The 13,530-nt window shown below is 41.4% G+C and overlaps 2 pseudogenes; both read left to right on the forward strand.

Annotated features, from left to right (window-relative positions):
- The first annotated feature begins 9,960 nt into the window (after positions 1-9,960).
- On the forward strand, positions 9,961-10,209 carry LOC117720096 (cytochrome c oxidase subunit 7B, mitochondrial pseudogene; annotated as a pseudogene).
- A 1,929-nt stretch (positions 10,210-12,138) lies between these two features.
- On the forward strand, positions 12,139-12,461 carry LOC117720097 (U6 snRNA-associated Sm-like protein LSm7 pseudogene; annotated as a pseudogene).
- Positions 12,462-13,530: the final 1,069 nt, after the last annotated feature.

Consider the following 13,530-nt stretch of genomic DNA (forward strand, 5'->3'; position numbering starts at 1 on the left):
TGAATATGAGGGTGTCTATCTTGACTACAGTAATTAAGGTGGGAAGACCCCCTGTTACTGCGAGTGGCACCACATGAGAGTGGCATAAGAGTAGAAAAAGATAGCATCCACATGTGTGTATTAATGTGTTCCTTTTTGCTCATTGTTGGGGTGTAGGAGTGACCCCACAAACCAAACAAATATCTATCTCAACCATACAAAGATAGTTTATTGAGTAGTCACACCAAGACTGATAGATTGGGGCTGTAGAACAGACTCAGAAACAGACTGTGACCCTGAGCCAGAATCCTATAGCGTTTTTAAGCCTGAAATCCACAAACATCTGTGCCAAGTCATTCCATCAATCAGGATTTGGGGATAGAGGACTTCCTGAGGAACATGTCTTTGTTGTACACTTATCCTGTTCGCATTGGCTGGGGTATTCAACTGTGGCGGGGGATTGCCTTGGCTAACATTCATGTCCTAGTTTGCCAGCCAGGATCTCTGACTCTTCTGCCAAGGATGTCTACTCCCAGGGAGGTCTTGAGAACTTAAAAGTTTTACTTGACCCCCTCCTCAAAATGGAAGTCTTACTTCAAATAGCTTCTTATATTGATGCAGGTGTCTCTCTTATGTTGGGGTCCATCCTAAGACCCCAAGATAAAGTGAAAACAAAATAGCTCAAACACAGGTGCAAGGTGGTTGATTCTGGTCCAAGCTTAATGTGTCTAACTATACAAAGCAGTTCTAATTGACCTTTATTGAGATTGGTTTCCAAGAGCACCAAAGCACAGACCATAACAGAATATGTGATCAACTCGGGGATGAGAAAGTTTCCTAGCAACAATAGTAACAGCGTACGATAAAGTTTCCTTGTAATAGTAATTATAGCACATGAGAAGGTTTCCTCATAACATTAGTAATGGCATAAAATTGTCTGGCTAGACAGGCAGCAGTTACCCAGACCTTAGCACTCTTGGCTGTGAGTGTAATGTGGCCATTTGTTTCAGGTTCTTGCAAAGATGAACTGTAACCAGGAATTTTGAGCCAAATCAACCCTTTCTCCCATATGCTGATTTTCTCGGGATATTTCATCACAGTAACTGGAAAGGAAACTAAGACACATAGTGAACAGCTATAAGTAGTGGTCTGGAACCCCACAGGGATTTGTGGAGTTAAGAAGTAGAAGTCATTGGAAGGCAGATTTAATCCCGGAATCTGGATCAGATGTGCCACAGAAATCTACAATTTTCTTCTAAGAACTCTCGAGTGCTGGTAAAAGAGACCAAGCTGCCTTAAACAAAGGGGCCCTTTAGAGCATTCTTCAAGAGATTTGTAAACTTCAAGGGGGGGGCAGAAAAAGGAAGAACAGAATACTAAGACCCATAAAAGAGCAGTAAGCTCTTAGCATATTCCGTCCTGACAGAATGGTGCTACAGCAAAACACTGGCCCTCCCAATGTACGCACCTTCTGCTGTGCGAATTTGCCATCCCCCTGCCCCTAGCTTATACAGTGCACCTGAAGACCTGGATCAAAGCCTCGGGTTTTCTAAGTGCCCTTGTCTTCAGTGGAACCGTCCTCTCTATCCCCGTACTTTACCACCATTTATGTAAGAAGGGATTTCTCCCAAGCAAGGAGTCCTGAAGGTTAAGCTACCATATAAATCCCAAACACATTTCACCCAAGTTAAAGAGTCAAGGCAGTGCAAAGTTCAGAAGGCTAAACATGAGAAGCTGGTCCTTGATACGCCGAAGAAGATGGAAGCACAGTGTGCTGAGAAGGGGCAAACAAGGAAATGAGGCAAAAGAAATAACTTCGAGAAGCAGTCATCAATTCCAAATGCCACAGGGAGGTCGAGCACTGTGATGACAGAGAGCCGTCATCATATTTCTTGGTAAGAAAAGTTTTACAGAACAAATGGACAGAGAAATTAGAACTCGGTGACCTGGAAAATAAAGGGTATGTAAAAAGAAAATTGTGTAAGAAGCCCTTTCAAAAATCAATACCCTGAATTTCATAATCATGGTCCCCAACATTTTCTATTCCTTTTTCAACCTTTAAGAATTTCGTACATGATTATGGTATTTACATAATTTCTACTCCTTTCTGTCACCATTCAGCTCCTCCCCTCTCTCAACACCCTCTTAGATTCATGGCCTTTGCATTATTATTGTTGCATGTGTGTATATGTACAACCTATTGAGTCCATTTTGTATTGCTAGTATCTACAAATTGAGGGATTTATGGCTGACTGCTTGATATTAGATAACTTATCTAATCTCAAACCCTTATGTAGGGTTTGCACTACAGATGTATCCATAGGAGCTGGGAATACCTCTGTCATTTCCTCTTTTGACCAGTTGTGGATCTTTGAAGAAGCTTCTGTTTGCTGGGAAAACTTCTTTGAGGAGGAGTGATGTAAACAATTATGTATTCATGCAATGATTCACTTGAACGTAGGGATTTTTATTTGTTTGATTTGATCTGAGTTTAATTCTTTCACTTGGCACTCAAAATAATGGGTTCTATTACAGACTGTTCAAACATTAATATTGTACATAATCACCTCTCTAGGGCTTCTTCAGGAGTATGGTTTTTATATATTGTTAATATTAATGAAAATATGAAACACCTCAAATATCAATAAAGCAGGAGGTTGAGTGAGTACACATCTGTTCAACAGAACATTATAGTCAGTTAAGCAATGTACCAGAGACGCATTTATGCATGTACAAATCTGCCCATGGTACACTGTGGAGTGGACACACTTGAAATCCTACATGTACTAGAATTTTTAATCTTTAACTAAATAAAATATACAGTCTTTAATTAAATAAAATATACAAAGAGAGTTTCTATATTCGCATAATATAATCTTAAGATTCCCTTGACTCTAAATAACTATTGAGCCAATGCTTAGATCATTTCCTTTTGTTTGTTGTTTGCTTAAGTTGTTTTTCTTTTAGGGGAGGGCTAAAATTCTCTATTTTCTTTGCTTTGGTAAGTTCTTGCCTGCCTCCAATATATTTAGATCATGGCCGTCTCCTCCCCTCTACTCCTGACTCCAGTAATTCTTGGACACCCCACACACACCCCTCCCAACTTCATGTCATTTTTTAAATAACCAACTGAGTCCAATTAGTGATGCTATATGCACAGGTGGTGGGTTCTATCGATTGGAGTATGGACACATGGGCCACACTGTGGATGAAAACTCACTCTCTAGTCCCCAACAGCCACCTGCTGCCAACAGCACCTCAGCTAGGTGTGGGACCTGGAAATCCTCTCCCTTTTCCATGCTAGAATATTGGTTGGCTTGATCTTGTGCAGGACAGAACAGACCATTTCTTATCCCATCCAGATCCTGGCTCACACAGTGCTCCAAAGCTAAATCAGGTTGTCTCGGGGAAATTGCTTCGTTTCTTGATCTTGAAACTCACCGAGATGAGCTACACCTGAGAAACAACTGACTTCTCTCTGAATAGACATTTCTGAAAGGCAGAAGGCTGCGTCTGCATTCAGCAGACATCCCTCCAGCTGTGCTCTAAATGTTTGTATACCCACTGGATAACTCATAGGATATCTCTTGGTGAGAGTGCAGAGAGAGAGAGAGTGCTATCATCCTTTCCACCATTTGACTGTGTCTCAACTTTGGACTTTTCAAATTGCAGAAGTGGGAGAAATAAATGTTTTCTGTTTATAAAGAACCCAGTTTATGGCCTTTGATTACAGTAACTGCAACTCCTTCCTGTTGTCGACTAACTCCCATATGCCCGATGCTTAGTTTACTTAGGTATATGATATAGAAATAGAATTATATAAAACAAGAACCAAAATTGCCTGCTTGTATGGATCATTACTCACATGTCTAAATTGAAGATTCTTTGGTTATAGTTCAGAGAAGTCACAATCTTCAGTAAATAGATTCCATAAAAACCAAACAGCAGCATCGCATGCCCATATGGACAGCTGTAATTTCTCCTTGCAGATTCGCCTCCTCCTCTTTAAGCTGTACTAAGGAGCCCTAATGCTTACAGGCTGTCTAATTTCTAGAAAACCCATGAGCAGAACTTCCTCCTAATCGTATTTTTTATTCAACCAATAAAAATGTAAACTGATGTTTTAAATGACCTTGGCAACTGACAGACTAATTGATGCTTCCCTAAGATCATAAAGCAACAGTGAATTAAAAATCAAAAGAAATAAAAAATGCTGATTGCTTTTTTATGCAAAAAAATGGAATACCCAAAGCCAAGCTGGAAAAATACAAAAAAAAATAAAATATTGTGTGTTATACCTACTTGCTTTATTCTAATGGAATCATTTTTGTTAATTATTTTTTATACATATGTTTGTTTTGCCTTTGTGTATGTCTACGTACCACATCTGTGCCTGGTTCCCATAGAGGCCAGAAGAAGATTCTCCTGGGACTATAGTTATATAGAGTTATGAACTGCTATGTGGTTGCTAAAAGTTTAAACCAGGTCCTCTACAAGAGCAGTCAGTGTTCTTAACCACTAAGTCATCTCTCCAGCCCTGGAATCATCTTTTAAAATTGTACTTTCCTCACAAAAACAAAATAAACAAACAACAAAACAAAAAACCCAGTGAGCAACTGCTTATATCTAGTTTTTTGCACGTGCTGTTTCCAAAAGCCAATAAGTTGGCAAGAAAAGAAATAAAAATGAGAAATATTTTAATGACTATTTCAATTAAGATGACTTTTAAATGAAGACACAATGATAAATAGTTTAAAAAACTATTGATCTTAATAGTTTGAGATTCAGTTGAATCTCCGGTTCTATGCACAACCAAGGATCAAAGGCTTCCTATGAATTCAAGTGCTCTGAATAGAAGCTACTAACTCAATATAACAAGACTATGCTATTGTGAGATAGTTCTATACACTGCTGTGTCAAGAGAGGTTGCAGTCCGAACATTGGCGTTGTCCTAATATTTGGAGCATCTCCTGTCTCAATGAATCGCCTCTGGTTTGTTAAGAAAGAGCTGATTCAGCCTATAGCTGGGCAGAAAAAAAAAATAGGGCAGGACTTGCGATCCTAGTAAGCGAGGCGGGGGTGGGGGTGGGGGTGTCTCAAGCAAAAAGAGAGAGGCAGAGAAGAAGGATAAAAGAGGACACGGACCAGAAGATTCACAAGGGGACGGAGCAGATCGCCAGGGGAGACGCAATGAGGACACACATGGAACGGCACGAGCGAGTGCAAGACTCAAATGCAGGTAAAGAACCACCTGGCTGGAAGTAGGCAGCCATAGAGGATTAGAATAGATCACTATCTGCCCAGTATAGTGCCTGCAGCTTGTTAATAAATTTATTAGGTCTCCATGTCATTTATTCGGGAGCTAAAAACCGGCTAGAGCAGGCATAGACATGCCCTGTCTATGAAGGTCATTAAAGCAGACTCTTCAGCTAGAAATGCAATAAAATCACAACACATAAAATACTGGACAGTGACTCTTAGGAACACATACAGGACTCCAAGAACTCAAAAGTTGGCTCTGTTACTGCCCCAAAGTGAGCTAAACTCTGTGTGTGTGTGTGTGTGTACTCTCGCACATTCAGTGCACCTGCACACACGTGTGGAAGAGTCACTCTACACATATACAGGTCAAAGGATAACAGTCAAGGGTTAGCTGTCTCCTAACATCTGTGAGTTCTAGGAGGGAACTCGAGTTACTAGGCCTACGTGCAAGTCCCCACTACTCACTGAGCCACCTGGAGACTCGTCACTAGTGCTTCTGACACAATTTCTGTAGTTAACAAGCTGTTTCCCTTTGAGAGACTATTTTCACTCAATATGAGAAATTCAGGAAAATCTAAAATTTGAAAAAATGTAATAGTTTACCACCATTCGTGTGTGTGTGTGTGTGTGTTAGAAAAGCAATACATATATTAAAAGTTAAGATACCCTGTATTCAATACCATCATGCCAGTTCAGTGTTACTAAAAGTGTTTTTCTATGACTTCCTCTACAAGTGCACATCAATAAATAGCAGGACTTAGCATGTCTACATAATTGAAATGATGCTTTTTTCAGACCCAAACATTTTCAAACTTCATCTAATACTCTTTTTTAAATTATTTATTTATTTTATGTATATGAGTATACTATACTGTAGCTGTCTTCAGACACACTGGAAGAGGGCATCGAATCTCATTACAAATGATTGTGAGCCACCATGTGGTTGCTGGGAATTGAACTCAGAACCTCTGGGAGAGTAGTCACTGCTCTTAAGCACTAAGCCATCTCTCCAGCCCCATCTAATACTCTTGAATAATGATTACAAAATATTTCACTAAGCGAATAGGTCAAACTTTTAGCTAAAGCTGCTAAGATCTGGGCTGCTTTGAGGGTTATTTGCTCATTTGTTTAATTTACAAAATTTTCTAAAAGGCCAAGAAAATAATTCATATAAATTATTTAAATATCAAGATAAATATGCCTATTTTAGATGTAAAGGTTCTTTTATCCATTTTCCCCTCTGTATGTCTGGCTTCTAGCCAGACTTCCAGGCATCATCGCATTGCTTAAAGCAAATTGAGAAGCAGATTTAGGAGGAACAGATGTGGCTCTTAGAGGCAGCATGGCACAAGGCACAGGTTCTCAGCTGCTCATGTCTTTATTACTCCCCATGGAGATGCCAAAGATGAGCAGCCCAGTGGTCCCATACTTCGATCAGCGTTCACTGAAGAATTAATCACGAGTCAGATCCAAGCATGAGCCAGTGGTGACTTTTGAAACCATGATTGAAATTAAGCTCAAGCATCAAGAAGCTACTCAGAGATTCAGAGGGTTGACTTGAGGCTTCATTGGTTTAACATTTGGAGGAGAAGCTGTAGGGGTGGGCTGTGCCTAGGATGACCTGGTTCCACAGCATGCTTGTCAATCAAACCTTGACTTGGAGAATTGTGAGAACTGAGGGGCGGAGGCATTGTGGGAGGGACAAGAGCTGGCCTTGAGGTTATTCAGCATGGGTTATTAAGGCGCTGGACTTAGTCATCAAAGCTGCAGATCACAGGGATGTATGTGGGATTTTACTATGCTTGCTTTTCCCAAGCACTGAAAAGTAATGAAAATGTCAATGAGGCAAAAAAGTGCAGAACTTTTAAAAAATTCTCTTTATAATAGTTACATACAAGGCTAAACAGATCTTTAATATCAGGTAAAAAATTAAAATAGAAAATTGAGGGGTACAGGGGGTGGGGATGGGGGAATCCAGGTCTGTAGAAGACTATTTCTTGGATGCATGCCTGAGATGGTTTCTATATGCTTGGCCCAGGGAATGCCACTGTTAGGAGGTGTGGCCTGGTTGGAGTAGGTGTGTCACTGTGGGCATGGGCTTTAAGACATTCATCTTAGCTGCCAGGAAGCCAATCTTTTCCTCTTTGCCTTTGGAACAAGATGTAGAAATCTCAGCTCCTTTTGCACCATGCTTGCCTGGATGCTGCCATGCTCTGCACCTGCCTTGATGATAATGGACTGAACCTTTGAACCTGTAAGCCAGCCCCAATGAAATAATGTCCTTGTAAGAGTTCCCTTGGTCATGGTGTCTGTTCACAGTAGTAAAACTCTAACTAAAACAATACCCTAAGTTGAATCCCCAGGAAGGAATGGAAGGAGGGAGAAGGTAGGGAAGAGAATACAAAAAAAGTGTGGGCAGTGGTGAGTGTGCATTCTACCTCGTGGTGAAGGGGTATACACAGGTACAGAGACTAACCAATATCTGCACTAGTATCTGACAGACTGATATATATATATATATATATATATATATATATATATATATATATTGTGTGTGTGTGTGTGTGTGCAATTATTTATCAACATGCCTCAGTAAACTTGAAAAATGAAGAATACATGAACAGCACCAGTTCCAACATTTAAAACAACGAAAGAAAAAAAGGAATGATTCACATCAATGATGCTGATGATAAAACATCCAGGTATCAGCAGGAGAGAATAGTGAGATCAAATGTCTGTTTAATTAGGGGGAAGCAGGTTAGCACCACTGCTCAAGAATACAATCAGTGTCGAACAACAGGACTTTCCTATACGTGCCATAGATTGCAGTGTTGTTACGGTGCCTGGAAATCTCTCCTTCCTCCACTCCCCAGGGCTGAGTCATTTGTTTTCTGCCTCTGCCTAGCCATAAATCATCATGTATTAACTACATGCAGTGAACCCAGTTCTGCTCACCCCATTGATATTCATTTATGTATACAATCGGTGGAAAGGCATGGAAATGAGCTATAGGCCTTTCACTTCTTATGTTTGCTTATTAATTAGATTGGGACTTGGGGAAAGGGGATACAGGTATTCAAAAGCTATTTGTTTTCTTTTGACTGAGGAACAGCTGTTGAAAAAATTAATAAATGATAAGGTAAATCTAACTAACTGGAAGAAAAGAACAGCTCTATGTATCTGAATAAGTTGAACTATGCTAGAATACTTGTGTTTGCGCTGGAGGTGATAAGCATGCATGATTACTGAATAGGGCTGTTCTACAGGGAGTTGTGGTGAGATGCTACTAATAGGAGATGACATCATAGACGTGAAAAGACCCAAATGTGCCTTAAAGGCAATGCAGAGCCTTTCTACATCACTGAGCAAAGTTATGCCGAGACTAATTAACCTATGCCAAGTAGATCCCACAGATCTGAAGACTCACAGGGAGCCTTCAATAACTGTGCAGCTGCGACCATGTGTGAGCCTCGTTTGGAGCACAGAAAAAAGTCTAAATTTAACTTAAAGTAGAAAATATATAAAAGTTGATTCCAAGCCAGGTGGTGATAGCACATGCCTTTAATTCCAGCATTTGGGAGGCAGAGGCTGAATTCATGGCCAGCCTGGTTTATAGAATGGGTTACAGGCCAGCCAAGGATACACAGAAAAACCCTGTCTCGAAAAGTATGAATTAATGAGTGAATGAATGAATGATGAATGAATGAATGAATGAATGAATAGATAAATAAACAAATATCGATTCTATATTAAAACCCATAATGTCTACATCAGTATTCCACAATTCACGCTTTGGGGATGAGCAGTGTGAAATTCTAGAAAATACAGAGTGGGAGCGACCAACCAATGGTTTCTCATCACATAAAATATCAAGTCTAAGTTCTTTGGCTGCCAGTCTGTCTACAAAGTCAACTTCATTCTCCCTAAACCTCAGCTTCTCCAGTGTTTATTTAGTCACTGGCAGGCTCACTACGGTGCCAGTTACTGGTCTCTAGTTTCAAAACCAATCGATTCCTGCTATGAATGTCCATCTCTATAGCATTTAGGATCTACAAGGGCTCAATAGGTCATGTGTACATGAGTGTGTGTGTGTGTGTGTGTGTGTGTGTGTGTGTACATGAGTGTGTGTGTGTACATGAGTATGTGTGTACCTGAGTGTGTACACGAGTGTGTGTGTGTACATGATGTGTGTGTACATGTGTGTGTAAATGAGTATGTGTGTGTACGTGAGTATGTGTGTATACCTGAGTGTGTGTGTGTGTGTGTGTGTGTGTGTGTGTGTGTGTGATGGGTGACAATGATAATATATGAGAAACAATGTACTATAAATTTAACAATAATAATTAAAAGAAGACATCATGAAATTGAGAGGCAGTGAGGACACAGGAGGAGTTTGAGGACAGAAAGGGGGTTGGAAACATTGTAAATACAGTACTTGTATATCAATTTCTGCTCATTTGTTTGTTCAAGACATGGTTTCACTGTGTAGCCCTGGCTGTCCTGGGACTCGTTCTGTAGACCAGGCTGGCCTTGAACTCAGAGACTCACCTGTCTCTACCTCCTGAATGCTGGCATTAAAAACATGTACCACCATCGCCCAGCCATGAAATTCTTTAATGTGTTTTTTAAAAAATAAAAATATATCAGGCAAGGGTAGCCGGGGTGAATTTGCACCAAGGCAGCAGCTGTAGTCACCGCAGTTCCATCTTCATCTCTGTGATGTTGCCCTTGGCCAAAAATGCACTAAGCTATCTCCAAGTTCGAAGCATTCAGCAAGTGGTGGTAAGGCAGAGCCATCAGAAGAAGACACCTAATTTCCATGACAAATATGGAAATGCTATATTAGCAGGTGGAAGCATCTTCTGTGTTTCTACATGAACAAATACAGCCACACAAACTGGAATAGAATAGAACCTGTCCCCTGTTGACAGAGTCACCCCAAAGGAACAGAGAGATCAGTCATGTTAGCTGGTGCAATAATCAAGGAAATGTTTCAAAACCAACTCATAAGTGAATGCCAAGTCAAAGAATCATGTACTCATTAAACTATGGCAGATTGAAGAACAAATAAAGAAATAAAGTACCTTGAAACCTTCAAAAATGTATCTGAGTTTATATACCAAGGTACAAGATAGTTTATTGTCAGTGGTTTGTACTCAACACGTTTACACCTCCATCTGATATCCTGAATCCATCAGTATGCCCAATGCCAGCCAGCACTGAGAGCTACCTTGTTCACTCAAAATTATTTTCTGCTTTCTTGTCTAAAGCATATCTCCTCCTCTTATGCAAGCCAAACAAACTAATACTTCCATTATTATCTCTTATTTAACACTAATAGTTTAATTCTACACACCAAGTCTGTGGGAATGTCATTAAAAACAAAAATGTGGAGTCAAGGAGATGGCTCAGTGGGTAAAGTATCTGCTGCTCAAGGTTTTGGACCTGAGTTCTGATTCCCAAAACATGAAGTCTCTCGGATGTGGCTGCCTGAACAAGGACAGCACCAATATGCATGTAAGCATGGGAAGGGAAAGTTTAGGAGGCCTCCACCCTTCACAGAGAATTGCAGATGGCTAAAGGATGCTGACATCAAGAGAAACAGCGTCCCAGGGAAGAACACACCAATTGATTATCCAATACCAAATCTCCAGCCCTGAAAACATACATACGAGTAACATTATACAGACTGAGAAAGTTGCGTTGATGTATATAGGAATAGAATATACATATATAGAAAATTAAAGAAAAAAAGAGGCCTAGAATTTTAAAGAGAGGGAGTGGGGCTGTGCTTGGAAGAGTTTGGGAGGAAGAAAGAAAAGGGGGAAATAATGTAATTATACTCTCAATTTTTAATTACTTTGTAAAAGCCTGATACGTCTATAATCCCAGTGCTGGGACAAGATAGAAATGCAAATCTTTGGGAATTGGTGCTCAGCCAATATAGCCAAAACAGCGAGCTCCAGTTCAGTGAGGAACCACCTCAGATAGAGATAGATAGGTAGATAGATGGATAGATGATAGACAGGTAGATAGATAGATGATAAATAAAGAGCAATGGAGGAAGATATTCAACACCATCCTCTAGCCTCTACACATACAGACACAGGCAAATACACACATACACACACACACACACACACACACACACACACACACACACACAACTCATAGGCACTCTCTGGAAAGTTCGTGTCAGCCAGAAAATCAGATAGACGATCTTCACTCTCCCTCCAGTCCTCCAATTCCAGTCCCTCAGTCTTTTCCCCAGCTCTGTAGCAGGCAACCTGCTGCAGCCTTCTCTTCCTCACTGCCCCAATTGCCAGATCAAGCAGGACATTTCCTACAGCCCTCCACCATTACCCCATCCCTCTGTCTCCGCTGCCAACTCCTGCAGGCACTCCCTGGAAACCTGCCATCCACACTAACCAAGGAACCAGGTAGGGAATCCTATTTCTCCCTCCTGTCCCCCAATCCAACCCCCTCTCCAGTCTTAGCACCAGCCTTGTAACAGATCACCTGCTATGGTCTCTCCTTCCTCTCTGCCCCCACTCCCAGGAGACTAAGCAGATCCTAGTAACAGACCCAGCTTTTTTCCTTCCTGTGAGCCCCTTCACACATACATACCTTCAGTTCTTTCTGTCAGCTCCCAATACCTAGAAACACTTTCTATCCTGGACCCCCAAAGGCCATGAATAGCAGGATCTCAGAAGCATTCCTTATCAGGCAACCCACAGCATCACACTCTCCTAAGAACCAGAAGCAGCAACCAAAACCAAGGAATGGAACATCTACCCAACAAATACAAGAGCAGGTATCAGCACCTAGAATTACAACCACCTGAAACCCAGATGCCTAGCTAGTAGTGTAAAAATATAATCAAGAGGCTATGGCAAGATGGTGGACAGAGCAAAAAGGAAGAAAGAAAGCATCGTGGACCTGTCTAAGTACATAAGTACACTGACACAATCATTCACATGAAGTTCCAGGGCAGCTAGGAACCCTTCGGGATCCTGAAAGGGTTTGACCTTGACCCACTGAGCAACCTGGTGCTGGATGGAACCATTGAGCACATGTGAGATTCAAAAGACCAGTACAAGCTGATAGAGGACACACCGCAGCTGGGACTTATGGTGTGCCATGGCACCCCGGTGCTGCTCATCTGTCTGCATGACGGCATGGGGGCCATCCCCAACCCCTTCGTGCAGCAGAACATTTAACAGCTGATGGAGGGCAACCAGGCCCCAGGCCTGCTTCATGGCATAAACTTCTGTTTGGTGTTTTGTTTGGTCTTGTTGTTTTGGCTTTGTTTTGGCTTTGTTTTGTTTTGTTTTGTTTTGTTGTTTTTAATAAAATTGCTCACTTAAGAAAAAAATATAATCAATAATGGTCAGAATAATATATCTCCACTAAATCCTAATATCTCTACTACAGTGGCCCTGTGAAATATAACATAGCAAAAGCACAAGACAAGAACTTTAAAATAGCCTATTATGATACTCTCAAGGTTCTTAAAAGAGTTAGAAAAAATCCATTAATGAAATCTAGGAAAGAATTTAAAAAAAACAGTGGAAGAAATGAAGAGAACAGTTCTATAGTCCCTGAGCAGTGCCCCCACCAGGCCAAAGTGGCAGCTCCTCCTTCCAACCCAATACTACCACAGGAGCAGTCAAAATGGCTGCACCTCCTTAGCTTGTTGCTGTCGAGAAGTAGTGCCACAGGAGCTGTCCATGGTGGCAACACATCCTTTTCCCACCTCAGTCTGCTGCTGTCATGAGGTACTGTCACAGGAGCTGTTCATAGTGGCAGCACCTTCTTTCCTGCCTCAGTTTATGGCCTTCATGAACTGTCCTGTAGGAGCTTGTCCACAGTGGCGACACCTCCTCTCCAGCCACACCAAGCAGCTCAGCAGTGATGGTGCCTCAGCCAAAGCTGCCTGCAGCTGGAAAAGTCTTCCCATACTAACCCATGAGCCAGATGCAAGAGAAAGGGAAGTGAAAAAAAACCACCAACCCCTGAGCTCCCCAAGCTCAGGACTTGAAGTCCCACCAATCCTTACTCTAGAAATCTCTGCCCTGAAAATCCCCACCCCTTAAGAAATCCTATATAAGCCTTGCCCTTTGTCCAATTCCTTGCTGTCCACTCATGGAAGCAGAGGCAGTTACCCCTGGATTTGTCCCTCCACGCCCTGGACCCTCCCATAAATCTCTTTCATGAGATTTGTTGCTTCATGGAACTCATCAGAAGAAGAAGCCAAGAAGCAATGAAGCAGGGCTGAGGCTCCTGAGC

Source organism: Arvicanthis niloticus, chromosome 14 (genome assembly GCF_011762505.2).
Source record: "Arvicanthis niloticus isolate mArvNil1 chromosome 14, mArvNil1.pat.X, whole genome shotgun sequence".
NCBI lineage: Eukaryota > Metazoa > Chordata > Mammalia > Rodentia > Muridae > Arvicanthis > Arvicanthis niloticus.